Here is a 9,364-nt window from a genome sequence, read left to right on the forward strand (position 1 = left end):
GTAGCTATCAACTTGAAGTCTAGGGAATGGCCAGTGTAATAGCTATTTTTCAAAGGCAGACAGAGCTAATTTGAATAATTACAGACCATCTAACATCCACAGTGGCAGAAGGTTTTTGAGCCTTTAGTTACCAAGGAAATGACCAAATATCTAGTGGGAGAAAGAAATTACGTGGGATTGCATCGAGTCAACAGCACAACAATAGACCATTCCATGCAAGATCCACACTGCTGTTTATACTCCCTTCAAGCCTCTAATCTTTTACAGTGAATCAAATCATAACCTATTCCTTTCTCCCTCATGTATTTATTTTGTTTTCCCTCAAATATGCCTATTCTCTTCACCTCAACTACTCCCTGCATAAGCGAGTTCCACCTTACCACTCTAGGTAGAGAAGTTTCCTTTGAGCCTAATAATGTGTGGGTGCATGATCGATCTTTCTTTCTTTCCTGTGTATGTCTTTCATATACAACTCTGTTCAGTGAGAAACCACGTCTAATACCATCAATCTGGCAAACAACATTGAACCATGATCTCCTGGTCTTCAGTCCAACTACACCATTCACTATATTCAGTGCCAAGTAACAAGCCAGCTAAGTCTGCGAACAAGCCAAGCTCCACATTGAGGGATTTCCCTGGTTTCAAAGTGTGAGTATTACAAAAATATATCGAATCTGCATAACATTGATGTCCTTGTGCTTCAAGTAATTTGCTTGTCCAATGACCAACAGGCCATGGATACAACCTTACGGCTCGCCATGGCCATCTTAAAGGGTCCCAAATCCGAGGGCATCAATTTATGGTGATTGACCAAAGAACCACATGCAACATGAGGAAAACCTTTTCCACGCAGCAAGTGGTTGGGATCTGGAATGTGCTTCTTGAGAGTGTGGTGGAGGCAGATTCAGTCAAGAATTTCAGAAAGGAATTGGACAATTATCTGAAGAGTAATGATTTGCAGAACAATGAGGGAAAGATGGGGGAATGGGACAGAATTAGCTTGATGGACTGATCAGCCCTCTTCTGTATTTTAACCATTTTCTGAAATATGTTCTGGCCATACACGTGAGGCATGCCATCACGGATTTTGACGTCCTTGTCACAGTTGAAGAGGAAGCCCACCTTCACCACCATCAACAAATACCACCATCAAAATGAGCAATATCAATCTGAACAAAGCCCCAAATTTGCAACGGTCAATGTCAGAACTCCTTAAGTGCACCAATCCCAATTCTGAAGGTTGGTGATGTTAACAGTGATGATACAATGTGAAGCTGTAGACAAAGACTTCACGGACTGAATGTCCACAGGAGTTTTGCAACATTTCCTCAATGCCAAATAGTGGGCAGCTCTCCATTCTGCTGGCGAGCAGTGTGATACAAACCCAAACCTCAAGATCAAAGTGAAAATTGGCTTCTCGCAACCCTCCCCCTAAAAAAGGCTCAATTTCCCCATTGGCCAGCATAGGCCCATTGTTACTCAGGTTGACATGCAAATGCCTGTGACTCTGTCAAAGTGAATCCCACTGAGCAACGTGACCAAAACCAACTGGGACTATTACAGCAAAGCTGCTGCAACTGGTGATCTGGATCCGCACAATACCAGAATGTTATCACCTATTAATTGGCCTCCTTACCACCAACAACACAAAGAGCATCCCCCCCACAATCCCCCTTACTGGATACAAGAGACATGGGAACTCCTTCGGCAGTATAGCCATTCAGGCAACCCAAAGATTTGTAAAGGCCCTGTTGGAGTCTGGAATCGTTGGTTTCAGTGAGAAGCCAGCAGTGGATTACATTTTGTGGACTTCGTGCACATGGTCATCAGTACCTGAGACCTCCTACAACACTTTGGAGACACTTTTGTACAACTGTCATCGGCTATCAATTAAAGGATTAAAAGATTGATGCTAGAACTCGCAAGGATCAGCACTGCTTCAAGGGTAAGTGTATCTTTTTGAGTTTTATATTACATTGGTGCATCTCACTGCATGAGTCCAAATGCAAGTGTATTTGTCTCTGGAGGGAGTTTTATATTACAAGTGAATGTGTCTCTGGTAGGTGTGGTATATCACAAGTGTACATGTCTCTGGAGGATGCGATATATTACAAAGGCACATGTTTCTGGATGGTGTATGTCAATGTATGTATATCTGGAGGGAGTGGATATTACAAGGGTACATGTCCCTGAAGAGGATATATTACAAGGGTACATGTCTCTGGAGGGCTTGGTATGTCACAAGTGTGTGTCCCTGGAGTGAGTTGTATATTACAAGGGCACATGTCTCTGGAAGGAGTGGTACTTTCAAGGGTATTTTTCTCTCGAGGGAGTGGTAAATCACAAGTGTACGTGTCTCTGGAGGGTGTAGTGTATAACAAGGGTACATGTCTCTGATTGGCATTGTATGTTACAAGTGTATGTGTCTCTGGAGGGACTAGTATATTTCAAGTGTATTTTTCTCTGGAGGAAGTTGTATATTACAAGTGTGTGTCGAGGAGAGAGTGATATATTACAAATGTATCTGGTTCTGGAAGGAATGACATATTACTAGTGTATGTGTCTCTGGAGGGAGTGGTATATTACAATTGTATGTGTCTCTGTAGGGAGTGGTATTGTACAATGATACATATCTCATCGGTGTTGTATGTTACGAGTATATGTGCCTCTGGAGGGAGTGGTACATTACAAATGTATGTGTCACTGGAGGGAGGTCTACAATACAAGGGCACATATCTCTGAAGGGTGTGTATATTGCAAGGACATCTGAAAAGAGAGCTATAAGAAAATACAAACATAGGAATCAGGAGCAGGCTATCCAGCCCCTTGAGCTTGCTCTGTCATTCAGTGTGATCTTAGTTAAGCTGATGTTCACCTCAATTCCACTTCCCTGTCTGGCCCCATAGCCCTTGACTCCCTTGTCGATGAAAAATCTGTCTAACTCAGCCTTGACTATACTGAATATCCCAGCCCCCACTGCTCCAAGGAAAGCGGATTCCAGAGACTCACCACCCTCTGAGAGAAAAAAATTCTCTTCATTTACATCTTAAATGGGTAGCTCCTTATTGTCCATCTGAGTGCCCTATGTTATAGATGAGGGAAACATTCTCTCAGTATCTGACTACAAAACACTCAGTCTCTATCTAGATCAGTTAATGTAGATTGTAAATAGCTGGGGCCCCAATACAGACCCCGCTGTACCACACAGGGTACAGTTGGCCAACCTGAAAATGACCCATTTATAACAACTCTGTTTTTTGTTAGTTTGCCAATGTTCTATACATACTAAGATAATCGCTTGTCTTTTGTATTGGATCACATCATATTTTTAAAATGATTATTATTTTATGAGATGTGACATCTGCCAGAATTCATTGCCCATCCCGAGAGGGAAGTTGAGAGTCAACCACATTATTGTGAGTCTGGAGCCACATGTCGGCCAGACCAGGTAAGGACAGCAGATTTCCTTCTCAAAAGGGACAATAGTGAACCAGATGGGTTTTCGCAACAATCAATGATAGTTTCATGATGACCATTATTGAGCCCAGCTCTACATTCCAGATTTATTTATTGATTTATTAACCAGCTGCTGTAGTGGGATTTGAACCCATGTATCCAGAGCATTAGCCTGGCCCTGTGGATTACTAGCCTAGTGATATTCCCACTACACCATCATCTCGCCACATAGAAATACAAATATACTAAACTTTATCCACCCTGGAATGAGTCTGGCTTAGATCGAAGTATATAAGTTAGAAATTCCATTGGGATACACTCCATAATAATTTTGTGCCAATTCTGTACAGGAGGTGACTTATCGTTAATCTAAGAGCACAACATATTTTTCAGTGCTGCAAATGTTAGGATATTATCCAACTTTTTCTCATCGGCCTCAATTATCCATTTATCTGGAAACCCCAAAATCAAAAACACAGGGTCCATTTCCAAGGTCACATCAAACATTTTTTCCAGCTCTTGATTTTCATTTTGACTCAAGGCGAGACATAGTGAGTATAGTCCCCTATTACCAATTTACACTTTGGCACAGTGTGGATATGTCAGGATCTATCTTCCACCTTAAATTTGGTGTGATATGCAAATTGTCCAGAATTTTTTTGTTGAGTCTCCTTCATTCTATTACAAACTGAGATTTTATTTCACGCCCCAGATCTCTTCATCAATATTAACCACGAGGTCCTTTCCCCAAGTCTGCAGAATCTCTTGCGTGTTTGTATTGGATCTGGAGCATAATGTGTCATAAAACTTACTAATTAATCACTTTGCTTCTGTGGGCAGGAAGATTGTTTCTACGAGGGAAACACTGGCATTAAGAAGCGGAGATGTTTTATTAAGAATAAAGTCCGAGTTGTAAGCATCTAAAAAAAGAATGTTTGGGGATATCGCGTTGTTGACATGGTTGTTTAAAGGATAATAAGGAGATCCTCTAAACAGGTCCCCTAGTCTTGAGTCCCCTATCCCTCCAAATATCAAAATCATAGTCCAGGAGACCTGGAGGAAAGTCTGGGTTATCCTGTTTGGGAGCAGAAGTCAACATAGATCTTCCCTCCAAATCAGGGACCATATTCCACGCTCTGAGTATTAGTGATTATTGGATTCTCATACTCGTTTGGCACAATCTTAAAGGCCGGAATTCTCCCCCAAAATTTCTAAGTGTTGAATTCGCATTAGAACTGGAGTTCAGAGAAGAATCTCCCACACTCTGTGCGCTGCAGAGGTCGCTGGAGTGTTATATTATTATGAATCAGTGGGCGGGGCCTATTCCCACCGGAGATGCCGGCAGCATGGTTCTGAGCAGGCCACTGCGCATGCGCCGATCTGTCAGTGCCGAGATTAACGCATGCGGAGTGGCCCCTGTCTGTCGGTCTCCCAATTGCTGGTCAGCCGTGTGATGCCGCAACACCAACTGTGGGACCCCCTCCCTCCCTCCCCAAAGCCCAATTGATGGGCTCCCAAACACCCCCATCCCAGCCACACCCCCCCCCCCCCCCCGATGTCCACCACCATAATCCGATTTCCCCCCTTGACTGTTACGCACCCCCCCCCCCCCCCCCCCAACCGCAGTCCCAACCCCCCTCCCCCCACAGTACTGCCCGAACCTCTGGAAGGCCTCGATTGCTCCCCCCCTTTACTCCAGCGGGGTTCGGCTGCTAGTCTGCTGTTCGTGGGGAGCGACTCCAAACCCCGCTGGAGTGAACCACTCTAGTGGGGGCGGGGGAGGGGGGGGAGATGCTAGTGGGCCCGGAGACTTCAGTCCTGGGATCGCTAATCGCATTTAAATTACATTAAAACATGTATTTAAATTGTTTTGACGCTTTCTCGCCAGTTTCCAGCACGGAACTGTTGCCGCCGGAAATCCAGCGCTGGGAGGTGCTATCGAGGCGGGAACGCATGCACAAATCTGGCACATTGGTGCAGCAGGATGGGAAAATCGCCCCCAAATCGCTAACAAACAGCAGAAATCATAGAAACCCTACAGGACAGAAAGAGGCCATTCGGCCCATCGAGTCTGCACCGACCACAATCCCACCCAGGCCCTACCCCCATATCCCTACATATTTTACCCACTAATCCCTCTAATCTACACATCCCAGGACACTAAGGGGCAATTTTAGCATGGCCAATCAACCTAACCCGCACATCTTTGGACTGTGGGAGGAAACCGGAGCACCCGGAGGAAACCCACGCAGACACGAGGAGAATGTGCAAACTCCACACAGACGGTGACCCGAGCCGGGAATCGAACCCAGGTCCCTGGAGCTGTGAAGCAGCAGTGCTAACCACTGTGCTACCGTGCCGACCAAAGAGTTTGGAAAGAGTATTCAGACTGACCAGCTTCAATATTGAGGCAAATGGAAGTGGGGTCTCCTTTTATCCAACCTTGTATAAATCTAAGATGAGATGCTAATTGATACAATTTTGTATTCAGCACACCAAAATCCCTCTATGAACTTGCAGGTTGTAATTTAGTCACTTTTAAGCGAGGTCTCTGTTCCATATGAAGGAGCTAAATCCCCCTATTGATTTCCTTCAGGATCTTGGCAGAAAGTAAAATTGGACACACCTGTGGAGGGTGTAACAAGTTAGGTAATGCATTTATCTTAATCACTGCTATCCTGCCCAGCCATGATATAGGTAAAGAGGACCAATGATATAGATCCCACTTTATAGATGAAAAGAAATTGGTTTAGGTTGGAGGGTCACAGTTTTTTTTTAACTGGTCGGTGCAACATCGTGGGCCGAAGGGCCTGTTCTGCGCTGTAATGTTCTATGTTCTATGTTCTAAGAAGGAGATAAAGTTTGCCTCATACCACTGACAGAATGAGGGGGACAAGCAGGATAAATACATAGAGTCACTGGGATAGGATGTTGTCAGTGAAGGCTTGATGGGCCGAATGGCCGCCCCCTGCACTATCGGGATTCTATGGTTCTTCTATGACGCATGTTAGGCTAACTAGCCTCTCGTTAGTCACCTGACTTCTGTCTCCCATTTGTGGTCTTCTAATCTGATGGGGCCTTTCGAGAAGTTTGGGAGATTACAATCAATGTACCCTCTTCTTTCAACACCCTATCATGCAAGCCATCAGATCCAGGGAAGTTATCAGTCTTCATCTCATTTATTTCTCAGTGCTTCCTCTCTTGTGATCTTGCTTGTTTTAAGTGCCTGAATCCATTTTATCCCTCAATTCTCCATTATTAATGAGATGTTTGTTGTGTTTTCTATTGTAAAGACAAATAAGAATTATTTATTCAAAATCTGTCATCTTCTTGTTTTCCATTGTCAAATCCTTAGCTGCTTCTTCTCAGGGATCAATATTTATTTTAGCTTGTCTCTTTTTTATATAGTTGTAGAAGCTCTTATTGCCTGTTTTTATGATTCTTGCTATTTAATTCCCATAATCCATTTCTCTCCAGTGTTATTTTTTATGATGGAAGGGATCATAGAATCATAGAAACCCTACAGTGCAGAAAGAGGCCATTTGGCCCATCAAGTCTGCACCGACCACAATCCCATCCAGGCCCTATCCCTGTATCCCTACCTATTTACCCGCTAATCCCTCAAACCTACGCATCTCAGGACACTAAGGTGCAATTTTAGCATGGCCAATCAACCTAACCCGCACATCTTTGGACTGTGGGAGGAAACCAGAGCACCCGGAGGAAACCCACGCAGACACGAGGAGAATGTGCAAACTCCACACAGACAGTGACCCAAGCCGGGAATCGAACCCAGGTCCCTGGAGCTGTGAAGCAGCAGTGCTAACCAATGTGCTACCGTGCCGCCCGAAAGAGAGAAGCAGACAGATGTCTCGGAGGGAGTTCTGAAATACAAAACTACTGGACTTTGGAGGGAGTGTAATAACGTAAGTGTACATCTCTCTGAATGGTGTGATATATTAGACGAGTGAGTCGGTTGTTTCTGATTTTGACCCTTGAAGCTGTTTTCTTCAAGCGTTCCCAGAGAGTTCTATCAGAGACATTCCCAAGTATGTTGGGATGGGATCATGCTTTAGTCTCTAGACATCTATATAGATATGTAATTCTTTTTTGGTATTCACATTGTGGAGCTGGAATACACAGGTTTTTGGAGGGAATTGAAGGTGAAACACCTTATTACACACTATTGGAAGGGTATGATTGCACTGGGGAGGGTGCAGAGGAGATTCATGAGGACGTTACCTGGAATGGAAAGTTTGAGCTATGAGGAGAGACTGGATTGGCTGGGTTTGTTTTCCCTGGAGTAGAGGAGGCTGAGGGTGGGGATAGAACCATAGAACCATAGAAAATTGCAGCTCAGAAACAGGCCTTTTGGCCCTTCTTGTCTGTCCCGAACCATTTTTTGCCTAGTCCCACTGACCTGCACTTGGACCATATCCCTCCACACCGCTCTCATCCATGAACCCGTCCAAGTTTTTCTTAAATGTTAAAAGTGATAATGCATTTACCACTTTATCCGGCAGCTCATTCCACACTCCCACCACTCTTTGCATGAAGAAGCCCCCCCTAATATTCCCTTTAAACTTTTCTCCTTTCACCCTTAACCCATGCCGTCTGGTTTTTTTCTCCCCTAGTCTCAGTGGAAAAAGCCTGCTTGCATTCACTCTATATATACCCATCAAAATCTTATACACCTCTATCAAACCTCCCCTCATTCTTCTACGCTCCAGGGAATAAAGTCCCAACCTATTCAATCTCTCTCTGTAACTCAGCTTCTTAAGTCCCGGCAACATCCTTGTGAACCTTCTCTGCACTCTTTCAACCTTATTTACATCCTTCCTGTAACTAGGTGATCAAAACTGTACACAATACTCCAAATTCGGCCTCACCAATGCCTTATATAACCTTACCATAACACTCCAACTTTTATACTCGATACTCCGATTTATAAAGGCCAATGTACCAAAGGCACTCTTTACGACCCTATCCACCTGTGACGTCACTTTTAGGGAATTCTGTACCTGTATTCCCAGATCCCTCTGTTCAACTTGCAATCTTCAGAGTCCTACCATTTACCCTGTACGTTCTACTTTGGTTTGTCCTTCCAAAGTGCAATATCTCACACTTGTCTGTGTTAAATTCCATTTGCCATTTTTCAGCACATTTTTCTAGTTGGTCCAAATCCCTCTGCAAGCTTTGAAAACTTTTCCTCACTGTCCACTACACCTCCAATCTTTGTATCATCAGCAAATTTGCTGATCCAATTTACCACATTATCATCCAGATCATTGATATAGATGACAAACAACAATGGACCCAACACCAATCCTTGCGGCACACCACTAGTCACAGGCCTCCACTCAGAGAAGCAATCCTCCACAACCACTCTCTGGCTTCTTCCATTGAGCCAGTGTCTAATCCAATTTACTACCTCCCCATGTATACCCAGCGACTGAACCTTCCTAACTAACCTCCCATGAGGGACCTTGTCAAAGGCCTTGCTGAAATCCAGGTAGACAACATCCACCGCCTTCCCTTCATCCACTTTCCTGGTAACCTCCTCGAAAAACTTTAATAGATTGGTCAAACATGACCTACCACGCACAAAGCCATGTTGACTCTCCCTAATAAGTCCCTATCTATCCAAATATTTGTAGATCCTATCCCTTATCACACTTTCCAATATCTTGCCCACCACCGACGTCAACCTTCCTGGCCGATAATTTCCCGGATTTCTTTTGGAACCTTTTTTAAGCAACGGAACAACATGAGCCACCCTCCAATCATCCGGCACCTCCCCCGTGAATACTGACATTTTAAATATGTCTGCCAGGGCCCCTGCAAGTTCAACACTAGCTTCCCTCAAGGTCTGTGGGAATACCCTGTCCGGTCCTGGGGATTTATCCAC

The sequence above is a fragment of the Mustelus asterias genome, chromosome 8, assembly GCF_964213995.1.
Source record: "Mustelus asterias chromosome 8, sMusAst1.hap1.1, whole genome shotgun sequence".
In the NCBI taxonomy this organism is placed as follows: domain Eukaryota; kingdom Metazoa; phylum Chordata; class Chondrichthyes; order Carcharhiniformes; family Triakidae; genus Mustelus; species Mustelus asterias.